The sequence below is a fragment of the Micrasema longulum genome, unplaced genomic scaffold (assembly GCF_059751315.1).
Source record: "Micrasema longulum isolate JH-2025_06_02 unplaced genomic scaffold, ASM5975131v1 h1tg001583l, whole genome shotgun sequence".
NCBI classification, from domain to species: Eukaryota; Metazoa; Arthropoda; class Insecta; order Trichoptera; family Brachycentridae; genus Micrasema; species Micrasema longulum.
Window position 1 is genome coordinate 380,197 of NW_028278766.1, and position 14,019 is coordinate 394,215.

General features: G+C 31.8%; 1 protein-coding gene across 1 annotated transcript in view; it reads left to right on the forward strand.

The window, feature by feature from the left end:
• LOC148274777 (uncharacterized) overlaps window positions 1-14,019 on the forward strand; it is a 78,361-nt gene that overhangs the window by 43,322 nt on the left and 21,020 nt on the right. The gene's annotated exons all lie outside the window — the stretch shown is intronic.

Here is a 14,019-nt window from a genome sequence, read left to right on the forward strand (position 1 = left end):
GAAGCAGAAAAACACATATCGTGGGCATACACGAGAAATTGACCAAGTGACAAAATCAATCATGTTCAGGGGAGCCATTTTAGTGTTTTTCTAGAGTTCAATTGCTTCTCAAAGATCAGATTTTTCAAGTAGGTGGTTGCTAATTTTACATTATAAGGACGGTACTTTTATCTTTAATGTAAAGTATAAACATATTTAAAAAACATGATGACTTTTACAAAATAACATCTTTAATATGTTGAGTGGAAAAAAAGATAGAAGCAGAAAAACACATATCGTGGGCATACACGAGAAATTGACCAAGTGACAAAATCAATCATGTTCAGGGGAGCCATTTTAGTGTTTTTCTAGAGTTCAATTGCTTCTCAAAGATCAGATTTTTCAAGTAGGTGGTTGCTAATTTTACATTATAAGGACGGTACTTTTATCTTTAATGTAAAGTATAAACATATTTAAAAAACATGATGACTTTTACAAAATAACATCTTTAATATGTTGAGTGGAAAAAAAGATAGAAGCAGAAAAACACATATCGTGGGCATACACGAGAAATTGACCAAGTGACAAAATCAATCATGTTCAGGGGAGCCATTTTAGTGTTTTTCTAGAGTTCAATTGCTTCTCAAAGATCAGATTTTTCAAGTAGGTGGTTGCTAATTTTACATTATAAGGACGGTACTTTTATCTTTAATGTAAAGTATAAACATATTTAAAAAACATGATGACTTTTACAAAATAACATCTTTAATATGTTGAGTGGAAAAAAAGATAGAAGCAGAAAAACACATATCGTGGGCTTACACGAGAAATTGACCAAGTGACAAAATCAATCATGTTCAGGGGAGCCATTTTAGTGTTTTTCTAGAGTTCAATTGCTTCTCAAAGATCAGATTTTTCAAGTAGGTGGTTGCTAATTTTACATTATAAGGACGGTACTTTTATCTTTAATGTAAAGTATAAACATATTTAAAAAACATGATGACTTTTACATAATAACATCTTTAATATGTTGAGTGGAAAAAAAGATAGAAGCAGAAAAACACATATCGTGGGCATACACGAGAAATTGACCAAGTGACAAAATCAATCATGTTCAGGGGAGCCATTTTAGTGTTTTTCTAGAGTTCAATTGCTTCTCAAAGATCAAATTTTTCAAGTAGGTGGTTGCTAATTTTACATTATAAGGACGGTACTTTTATCTTTAATGTAAAGTATAAACATATTTAAAAAACATGATGACTTTTACAAAATAACATCTTTAATATGTTGAGTGGAAAAAAAGATAGAAGCAGAAAAACACATATCGTGGGCATACACGAGAAATTGACCAAGTGACAAAATCAATCATGTTCAGGGGAGCCATTTTAGTGTTTTTCTAGAGTTCAATTGCTTCTCAAAGATCAGATTTTTCAAGTAGGTGGTTGCTAATTTTACATTATAAGGACGGTACTTTTATCTTTAATGTAAAGTATAAACATATTTAAAAAACATGATGACTTTTACAAAATAACATCTTTAATATGTTGAGTGGAAAAAAAGATAGAAGCAGAAAAACACATATCGTGGGCATACACGAGAAATTGACCAAGTGACAAAATCAATCATGTTCAGGGGAGCCATTTTAGTGTTTTTCTAGAGTTCAATTGCTTCTCAAAGATCAGATTTTTCAAGTAGGTGGTTGCTAATTTTACATTATAAGGACGGTACTTTTATCTTTAATGTAAAGTATAAACATATTTAAAAAACATGATGACTTTTACATAATAACATCTTTAATATGTTGAGTGGAAAAAAAGTTAGAAGCAGAAAAACACATATCGTGGGCATACACGAGAAATTGACCAAGTGACAAAATCAATCATGTTCCGGGGAGCCATTTTAGTGTTTTTCTAGAGTTCAATTGCTTCTCAAAGATCAGATTTTTCAAGTAGGTGGTTGCTAATTTTACATTATAAGGACGGTACTTTTATCTTTAATGTAAAGTATAAACATATTTAAAAAACATGATGACTTTTACATAATAACATCTTTAATATGTTGAGTGGAAAAAAAGTTAGAAGCAGAAAAACACATATCGTGGGCATACACGAGAAATTGACCAAGTGACAAAATCAATCATGTTCAGGGGAGCCATTTTAGTGTTTTTCTAGAGTTCAATTGCTTCTCAAAGATCAGATTTTTCAAGTAGGTGGTTGCTAATTTTACATTATAAGGACGGTACTTTTATCTTTAATGTAAAGTATAAACATATTTAAAAAACACGATGACTTTTAAATAATTACATCTTTAATATGTTGAGTGGAAAAAAAGATAGAAGCAGAAAAACACATATCGTGGGCATACACGAGAAATTGACCAAGTGACAAAATCAATCATGTTCAGGGGAGCCATTTTAGTGTTTTTCTAGAGTTCAATTGCTTCTCAAAGATCAGATTTTTCAAGTAGGTGGTTGCTAATTTTACATTATAAGGACGGTACTTTTATCTTTAATGTAAAGTATAAACATATTTAAAAAACACGATGACTTTTAAATAATTACATCTTTAATATGTTGAGTGGAAAAAAAGATAGAAGCAGAAAAACACATATCGTGGGCATACACGAGAAATTGACCAAGTGACAAAATCAATCATGTTCAGGGGAGCCATTTTAGTGTTTTTCTAGAGTTCAATTGCTTCTCAAAGATCAGATTTTTCAAGTAGGTGGTTGCTAATTTTACATTATAAGGACGGTACTTTTATCTTTAATGTAAAGTATAAACATATTTAAAAAACATGATGACTTTTACATAATAACATCTTTAATATGTTGAGTGGAAAAAAAGATAGAAGCAGAAAAACACATATCGTGGGCATACACGAGAAATTGACCAAGTGACAAAATCAATCATGTTCAGGGGAGCCATTTTAGTGTTTTTCTAGAGTTCAATTGCTTCTCAAAGATCAGATTTTTCAAGTAGGTGGTTGCTAATTTTACATTATAAGGACGGTACTTTTATCTTTAATGTAAAGTATAAACATATTTAAAAAACATGATGACTTTTACAAAATAACATCTTTAATATGTTGAGTGGAAAAAAAGATAGAAGCAGAAAAACACATATCGTGGGCATACACGAGAAATTGACCAAGTGACAAAATCAATCATGTTCAGGGGAGCCATTTTAGTGTTTTTCTAGAGTTCAATTGCTTCTCAAAGATCAGATTTTTCAAGTAGGTGGTTGCTAATTTTACATTATAAGGACGGTACTTTTATCTTTAATGTAAAGTATAAACATATTTAAAAAACATGATGACTTTTACAAAATAACATCTTTAATATGTTGAGTGGAAAAAAAGATAGAAGCAGAAAAACACATATCGTGGGCATACACGAGAAATTGACCAAGTGACAAAATCAATCATGTTCAGGGGAGCCATTTTAGTGTTTTTCTAGAGTTCAATTGCTTCTCAAAGATCAGATTTTTCAAGTAGGTGGTTGCTAATTTTACATTATAAGGACGGTACTTTTATCTTTAATCTTCAAACTTTACAAGACTGCTTTCTTCTTCAATCAGACATTAACTCTTTTAACCGATGGTGTAAAGTCAATAAATTAGAACTAAATATTAAAAAATGCAAAATAATGTCATTTCATAGAACAAAACAACCAATTTCCTTCGAGTACCTATTAGAAAACTCCAAAATTGATGTAGTCAAGTCCATCAGAGATTTAGAAGTTGTTTTGGACTATAAACTGACATACAACGAGCATATAGATAATACAGTAAATAAATCACTGAAATTACTTAACTTCATTAACAGAATATCCTCTGATTTTACTAATGTCCGTACAATCAAAATTCTTTATTGCTCAACTGTTCGCCCTCTTCTTGAATATGCCTCAATGGTCTGGTCTCCATTCTATGTCATTCGCATAAATCACATTGAATCAGTCCAACATCGCTTGCTTCGAAAAATAGCGTGGATGCTTGGACTAGAGAGAGATAATTATTCTTATGCTGAAATAGAGTCGATGTTAAATATTTCTAGTCTACAAAAACGTAGAACTAATATTGACTCCATATATATGTTCGGCATACTAAATGGTATAATCGATGTTCCATCATTACTGGGACAAGTAAAATTCAATATTCCGACTCGTAGATTGAGAAACAATGAAGTACTGTTCATCGATCAGCATAGAACAAACTATGGCCTAAATTCTCCAATGACCCGCCTTTGTCGTATTGTTAACTCAAGACAGGATCTGGACTTTTTTTGTTTAAGTTTACAACGATTTAAACGAGCACTAAATAAATAGTCCAGATCTTGTCTCGATGTCCCTTATGTTTGTCAATGCTTCTTTCTTTTTTATTTAAATGTTTTAAACTACTCTTTTATTGTAATATTTAAACCTTATAAATTGTATACATGGACAATGTCCGTTAATAAATAAATAAATAAATAAATAAAAGTATAAACATATTTAAAAAAACATTATGACTTTTATATAAAAAAATAATAATTTAAAAGCTTAGTCAATTTTACCTGTAAAATTTGGCAGATAATCATTTTTGTTTCGTTCATTGAGGGAAGTAGTATTTTATTTTAAAACTATAAATTATGTTTTTGGGATTTTTTATTCCAATAATCTGTTTTTTTTTTTTTATTCATGAAGGTTAAATAAACACAGAAATACAAAATAAACGAAAATGAACCAATAATTAAGAAGTGTTACGTAATTATCTAATTTGTTTTTTTTTATTAATGAACTTTTAAAAAAAAAACGTATCTCTCAAATACAAAACGTATACCTACTAACTCTAACTAACTCTTTACTGGTGACATCACCAACAAGTAAAATTGACTAACTGTTACTTGGTCAATTCTTTGGATCTTAAATTTACTAATTAACATGACTATGTGTGTTGGTCAGTTTTACTTGTCAAAAATCTGTGAGCTTCTATCAAATGGTTACATATTTTACTAATTAAATTCATTTAGAGTGTCTGATCGACTTAGCATTTTTACCAGTCAAGCATTATGCTAATACGATGCCAAAAAGTCAATAATCTAAATTTCGTCATTTTTGCAAATGGCCACCTTTACTTGTATAACCACGATATATATAATTCCTCTGTGCGTGTGATATCACCGTATTCCTCCATAACGACTTAACCGATTTACGTGCGGTTTTCAGTAGAATATAGATCTTCGCGCTGTGCATGTTCGTAGATATTAAAATTTTCAATCTAATATGTAAAAAATAAGTTAGGAGCATAAATGTTTTATTCATCGATCTACCAGGGCTGCATTCGAGGGAATGCATTTGCAAAAAAATGGGGAAATGTTATTTTTTTGTGTATAAAAAAATTGTTTTTGAATGTTTACATTACAAACAGCGTTTGTTTTTTGTAGATCTCAATCAGATTCTTTCCTCAAATTCCTTATAATTTCTACCCATTTTTTTTGTTGGATTTTTGGTAATGTTAAGTGCTAACCTTTATATATTCAGAACTAACTCAAACCCTTGTTAGATAATTGCCATCTCCCACACCTTAATAACTTATATGGTATAGTAACTATTTTATTTTTGATCTTTGGCTTGACATTTTATTTTAGCCAAGGGTTATTTATTAGTCGTAGTCTATACCCATTTGCTAATTTATATCTAGAGTCTTTACGTGTTTGATAATTTACCTATCTTAATGCTCTCATCTGCAAGGGGCGGATGTCCGGAGGGATAATATTGTCTGTCTAAAGATTGGCTATTTAGATGCACTTTGCGATGCTCCAATCTGAACTCTTCCTAAATTAACATACCATCATCCCCTCCATTTGCTGAAAATGTACGCTTTATAATGGCATACATTGATTCCGGGAGGACACATTGAAATTAGATTCCTAACTTAGTACGTCGTGACTACGACAATTTATTATTAAATGTAAACTTGAATATTATTACATTATTAGTACAGTAAACCCAACGAGTGTAGTTGGACACATCTTGTTCTCTTCAAAAGTGAACTAAATAAAACAATACCATCTTCGAAGCTGCCTTTTATTGACTACTGGAGGGCAATTCAATTACTCATTACAAAGTGCCCCTCAACACCTTACACGGCTAATAACACTAATATAATATTAAATTCAATACATTTTTAAAAATCGTATTCCTACATAAGTACACTCCTTTGTTGGTGAGACGAACAGAGTTTGACGTTTGCGAAAAAAATGCCATATTTGAAAAAATATTTATTTTATGTTTTGAAATTTAACTATAAACTAGTACCTAGATACCTACTTTAATTTAATATTGTAATTATTATTTATTTTTTTTACATTAAACATAAGTGATAAAACAGAGTATTCAAAAAATGAAGCATAGTTACATAGCAATGAAATACATATTAATAGTAAACATTACAAATGAGGAGGTTCTCCAAAGAATCGAAGGTGGAAGGCACCTGCTCGGGACCTTGTCCGAAAGGCGAGCGAGATGGATCGGCCACGTAATACGTCAAGAATGTCATAATGGAGGGGATGACCGAGGGGACAAATCCTAGGGGACGCCCACGCCGAGAGTACCCGGAGGACCTATCAGAGGACGTGCGCTGCTCATCATATGCTGACTTTAAAGAGCCGCACAAGACAGGGAGGAATGGAGGAGAAGAATGAATGTAATTGCTGCCAGCCAATCCCAGGATTGAGACCACAGAAGAAGAAGTAAAAATAGTGAACAAAAAAATCCCACAAAGGCATGGCCTGTTCGTGGGTCTACAAGAAAATGTTAATGAATTTTTGCTCCTATAATAAATAATGGACAGTTATAATTTTTGTGTAACATAAGAAAGAAAATGTAAAATATTCTGTAAGAGATTATGTATCATTTTTTTTTTATAGTAATTAAAAAGAGAAATAAAAAATATTTTTAAAAAACACAAAAATGTTCCTCATTGTTAAAGGGCAACAAAATAAATCATGGAAAAATGAGGAAATTCATTATACTTTACGGACCTGGGCTTGGAGGGGGAGATTTAGCAAAATGCATCTCTCGCCTTCCGCACAGTAGCCAGGGTCTTTATAGACAAGGGCCCCCGATCGCAATGGGAATTTAACAGAGTTATCCTTGACTGTCTATAAAAAAAACGATATTTGTGTACGAAAATAAGTAAATTTGCAAGAACATTTCAATTATCTTCGTCGGTAAGCTATAATTAAGCATGTTGAGATGAAAAAAATGTATGCATATTCCGCTTTTCAAACAGAAAACTTAATTTTACTTTGTAGATAAAATTGAAAATAAATCTTAACGGCCCATTGTAATCGGGGCCCTGGGCCCGCATTCTAATGGAAAATTAAAATTTATGTTTTAAATATTCTAGTTTAAAAACCCCCCTTTGGATAAATATTTCTTGTCGACCATGTGGGGAATCGAACCCGAGACCTCTTGCATGATAACATAAGAAAGAAAATGTAAAATATTCTGTAAAAGATTATATGGCATTTTAAAAAAAAATATTAACAATCTTTAGCTTTGGAATTTAATCACAAACAAGTACCTAGGTACCTACTTATTAATAAAAAGTATTTTTCCAAGCTAATAGTAAGAAAGCAAACGTTCGGCACGACAACGTCTGTCGGGTCTGCTAGTATATTATATAGATTAAAGAAAATATATAATAATAATAATATATTGTAAACAAACATCACGAAACTATACATTTTTACACGACTATGATATGAATTTACCTTATAAATATGTAAATTTTAGAAATAAAAATGATGTTCACTTCTATAAACAAAATTAATTAATAAATTAAAATTAAATGTTAACAAAACTAAATATATGAATATAGGAAACAAAAAAATAGAAATTACCCCATCAATTGTAATAGAAAATGAAAAACTTAATGAAGTCACTGAAATTAAATATTTAGGTGTAATGTTGGATTCAAAACTTACATTTCACCAAAACGCTAAGATGGTAATAAATAAGATTGCAAAAAAAATATCAATTTTGGGAAGGATCAGAAGATTTATTGATAAGGACTCCTGCAAAACTATTTACAAAGCAATTATTGAACCACACGTTAACTACTGTAGTAGCATTTTATTTTTATCAAACAAAGAAAACATAGATAAAATAACTGTATTACAAAATAAAGCCTTTAGAATCATTTTGAAAAACAAACAGATATACGAGGGTAAAGTCGATGGTAAATGAAATGAAATTAGTAACATATAAACAAAGAATATTTTACAATACAATGATATTTGTTCATAAAATTATAAACTCTAATAAAAAAACAGAATTTTGGAAAAAAATCGATCGGAACCAGCATGAACACGATCACAATACTAGAGAAAAGAACAAAATTAGACTTCCATTTAGGAAAAAGGCAAAGTCACTAAATTCAATTTTATTTAAAGCAATTAAAAAGTATTACGAAATGGAAAAAAATATTTATGAAGAAAAAAACATATCAAAATTTAAAATAATGGTCAAGACATATGTGATAAACAATTTATAAATTAAATATATTTGCAATGATATTATTAGAACACACATAACAATATGTATGATATGTGTGCCCTACTTTAAGATTTAAATAAATAAAAAAAAATAAAAAAACAATGATCCTATTAGGCTGTGGTATTTGCCAAAATAAAATATCGCACCCACTTGAATTTATTTTTTGTTGTAGTTTTGCGCATAAACAATGATTTGTATTTCCTTGATAATTCTCCATCAGGTCACGGACAGCGGACGTCGCCCATATTGCAATCAACTACAGTAGTCGTTTAGCAAAACGCCCGATAAGGAGTCGATCCATAATTCACGATATTGTAGTTTTAAACTAAATCTATACTGCTATGATATGTGGATGGTGTGATGCAAAAATGTGTCAAGCCACAAAATCGAAAAACAATGTGTCAAGCCAAAAAGTCTCAGAAAAGGAAACATCACCTTTTTTAAAGATTTTTAAAGTAAAAAGGGTCTATGAAATACATCATCATTATCATTCCCTTTCCGCACCTAATGGTGCGTAGGGCACTGCACTGGTACACCAATCGCGGCGTATCTTGATCATTTTTGTTACATGAAGGTAAGGTGATCAGTCTTACGCTTCAGGTACCAGTCCATGTACTATGAAATGTATTGATTGATTTGGTGTTTATTTTGTAGAACTCCATATTTAAATTTTTAATATTAGAAATCAAACACTGATTTGAGTCTACTGAAGACTTTATTTTATTTTTACAAATTTAAAAAAACATGAAAACAAAAATTTCGTGACAATTGTTTCGCCTTGTAAGGGCATTTTCAAACGAATAAAAATGAATTGTTTTTGTTTTTATATTTTTTATATTTGTAAAAATAAAATAAGTGTTCAGTAGACTCAAATCAGTGTTTGATTTCTAATATTATGGATAACTTATATAGCGCCATTTTCGTAATAAAATACCTTCAGGGCGCTTTACATAGTGATTCTATTGTTAAATTAATTTAATTGAAGCTTTTAAATTTGTAATTTAATTAAAACAATTTATTTTGTTGTCACATGCTATGGATTTATTCAAATGATTTAGAGAACAAGCGAGTTTTACGTTTTTTCCGAAACATCACTTCACTCTCACAGTTTCGCACCTCTGCTGGGAGAGCATTCCATGCCATAGGGCCTGCGACCGCAAATGCGCGTTCACTAAATTTAGTGCGCTGTTTGCGTAGAGGTATAATAACTTTTCCTCTCGCCGTAGACGTAGCTGATCTAAACGTGAGACGCCTGTCAGCTAGTTCATCTGGAATGCATAGTTCCCTTAGATATTCCGGAACAGAGTTGTGCAGTGACTTATACATAAGCCAACAGAGTTTGTATTCGACACTCTGTGGAAAACGTAGCCAGTGTAGTTCCCGAAGTAGTGGAGTGATATGACTGAACTTCTTCCGAAAATAAGTCTCGCTGCGGCATTCAAAACACCCTTTTAAATAATATTTCATATCAACCATATCGGAAATCCAACCCGAGACCTCTTGCATGGTAGGCAAATGCACTGACCATCGCACCACGAGGTATAAATACTGTCCAGTAAAAAAAAAAAATTGCTACTTGTTTATTAGTAGCGTAAAAAATATTTTTAAAATTGTAATTTCGAATTCCCGCAAAAACGGTCATTGCATTGGCCACGCCCCTAATACGCCATGATTCGTGTTAATTTTGAACTTTGTTCCTTACCTTTCAAATTTTTACAGAGCATGGTCACAAATCTCGACGTCACAATTATAAATGCCAAACGTGTCGCGTTTTTCTAGTCATATATATTTTTTTATAATTTCTTTTTTAAAGTTATGTATGAAAACATTTCTCTTAAATGTCCATATTGATTTTGAAAATACAATCAGTTATTCCAAATCCATTTCACGTATTTTTATTAGATTTGTAAGTATTTATTTGAATTTGTTAATATTTGTATTTTAGTTTTTTGTTTTTAAATAAAACTCCATAGTGTATGACTTTAATAAAAATATCAATAATAAAGCATCGGTTGATATATTTAAAAAAAAAAGAAATATATTTTGTTCTTATAATTAACCCAAATATTACAATTTTGGTGACCATTTTCAACGAGTTGTAAATAACTCACTCTTAGAAAATGGAAATCAAGTTAGGGTAGAGTGGGGTTCCAACCTCGGACCTCTGATCTGTGAGTCCGCAACACTAGCCACGGGACCACAACCCGATTCAAACAATATAGCATAACTTAGCAAAAGCGATTTTAATTATAATTTTATCCAAATAATTATTTGAATTTAGCGAGTACTTTTTTAGGTAAAAATTCTGCTAAAGGAAATAGACTGTAGATTAGTCGGTCTCATCGTGTACTAGTTATTGCGTTTGCCAGGAATTAAATAAATAAATAATTGTAAAACAATAAAAAATAAAAAAAAGGATTTAAAAGCCCAGAGAGATTAAAATACATGTGAATGAAATAGCTCCAAAATACCTATCGGACCTTTTTGTTAGGGAAAATACAGGTCAAAGAAAATCTACTCTTAGGTCAGCATTTGATTCAGGAAGAGGAACACTTGTCGAAATCTGGCGCTCCCCAAACACTAGATTCGGAGATCGTTTTTGCCGTTGCCGGCCCCTCTGCCTGGAACCGATTCCCTTCGAACTTGCGAATCATCGACAGTCGCAGTCAGTTCAGATCCCAACTAAAATCTCACTTCTCTAGACTATCATACCTTCAATTTTAAATCAGAAAATATCATGTCACTTTAGTTTAGTTAGAATGTAAGTTTGATTATACAATTGTAAAGCGCCCTTGAGGTAATTTTTCACAATAATAGCGCTGTATAAATCAGCCAAATATCAATATTATTATCGATCAACCGTACTGTATTTTATCATGCCGTGTAAATTTTTGCCGTGGTGTGAATCATGTGATATCACGCAGTGGGCTCGTGGTTTGCACGTGCGCAGCTGTCCAGTCTCCGTGAATGTACGGTAGGCATTTACAGGGCGTATGACCTGTCATTGGCTAGTTTAAGTGGCCACTGTGCAACATTCACCATTCTGCCCATGTTTGAACATCCACATTTCCTCAACTCTTCCATCTGTTGACTTTTGTGAAGTAAAAGAGCTGAATTTTGAAAATTTTAATATGAACAACTCCCTAGGGAGGAAACCCAGCCAGTCTGCAAGCATTTGGACATAATCAAACATTGTTGTAGCTATAGTCCTTAAAATGTGAGATGATTAGAATGACAGTTGTCAGAAAAACTGACGACATAACAAGGTTTTCCCTCTCTGTTGCAATAAATTTAACTATAGCTACACATCACCGGGGAGGGAGGGTTAAAAGAAAAACTTAACGCATAATAAGTTTAATGCGTTGAAAAGGCTTTATGTGCAAATCAGTATAAAAAGGAATACGTGAGTTTTGTGTGCGGTGGGATTTCGCAAATGTGTGACTCAAATATCCCGTCTAACCGTCTAGCCAATTTCAAGGTAGCGTTCGTTTCTACTGAAAGTCGCGAGGAAAGTAGTCTAACTCGGCGCAATTCAAGATGACGGACGATCAAAATCACTTTCGTTTTACTCGATAATTATTTTTTATTTATTAGTTCCACTCGATAATTCAATTATTTGATTGTAACATGAATATTCGTCGTATAAATAATAATGTGATGTTAAATTTGTATTTAAAGCTAAGGCTTTCTTTCACTAAAGAATTACAACAAAGATAGAGAACATTTTAGAGAAGGTAGTATGCAAGTCTAGGGATTTCCAGGGCTTACGGTTTATATTTTAAATAGTTCTCATTTATATTTAAATAGGCTTCTGTGATTAAAAGTGCCGACTTCAAAGCGATTATAAACTCCAATAAATCCCAATTCAAGCAAGAAATGTTCGCTTGAACATGAGTTTTATATTACTTTTGGAAATCACCTAGACGGCACGCTTAACGATCGTCTGTATTTATTTACCGATTGGGTACAAAGCCGGCTCCTTTAACGTCTCGATACTCTATCTCGTCTTCTACACTCAGAAAGATAGTAAAATAGATGGAAAAAATATAATAAGTTTATTTTTTACCGTGGCAACTTTCTAACGCTCTTATATGTTGATAGGGCAGAATCTAGCGACATTTTTTTTTGCTTCTAGGCGTTCGTTTTACCGCACTGACAGTTATGTCGGATTTAATTAGACTTCAAAATTTACTTCATTCTCTCTTATATTTATAATAGACCTTTAAGAAAAAAGTGCATACCTCAAAACGATAAAAAATTTAAATAAATCGTAATTAAAGGAAAAATTGCTCGGTGTAACAAAATTTTTGTCACTTTTAATGCGTAGATAAACGTATCGAGGGGTTCTAGACCCGTTGGCACATACCGATGTACTTACGTCAAAACTTGGTGAGAGGATCGGTAGTGTATCTTTGTAATCGGTCGAGAGAATTTTATCTTTAACTATGACGTCATCCTGAAGCTATCTCGTTTTATTGCGTAGATATGTGTACTGTGGCGTACGCTTCCTCTCGTTTCAAATCGATGTACCTACCCAAAACTTAAAGGTGGGGGTCGGTAGTATATCTTGGTAATCGCTAGAGAGAATTTATCGTCAATTATACCGTCAAGTATGACGTCTTTATCTTCCCATCACAATTCAACACCAGAGCAGCTCAGAATTCTCTATTAGGAAGAGAGATTAGTAATTTTGCCAAATTTGAGAAGATGTGCGATCTTGATATATTTAACGACTCAGCTCTCCGCGCTACAAACGGAAGCTGAGTCTCATTTACTGTAATAATATTTAGCCTCGATTGATAACATTAGCCTCTATTGATAATATTTAGCCTATTTTTGAAAAAAATATATAAAGAAAACACCACATTTCACACAAATAGAGTCATGCGTTAAACATATTCTTGACACATTTTGTTGTCCTGACAGAAATAGTATTATATATTGTGTTGTGTACGTAATTAGTGCTGTGTTAGGTTTGTGGTTTTGTAATAACACTGTAATAATACCGATATAGCACTGTGTGCACAACAATAAACTTAAATTTATCAAAATGTTTAATGAAACCGTTAAAATTAATATGTATTAGTGATAGAAGGGAAATTTCAGATTTAGTGCTGCTTTTCAAGTTATTCAATAATGTTCTTGACAGTCCCGAACTTTTGAATTGTGTGAATTTTTATGTGAGACAGCGTGGGACGAGACAAAATACTTCTTTTGCTGTTGATTTGCATAGTTCAAACTATGCCGAATACTTGCCTATTCCACGGCTCCACATGTTAGCGAACAAATATGGAAACTAAGATTTATTTAATTTATCTTTATACAAATTAAAATCATTACTTTTAATCACTTCTTTTCTAAATTATAAAAATGTACTAAGTGTTGTACTTGTTTTACTGTTTATGCTACGATACGTCGCCTCTGTTACTTCAATACTTTTCATATTTAAACCCTTTATTTATTGTTAATTTGCTGTATTCTCACGTTATAATTTCTTGTTTA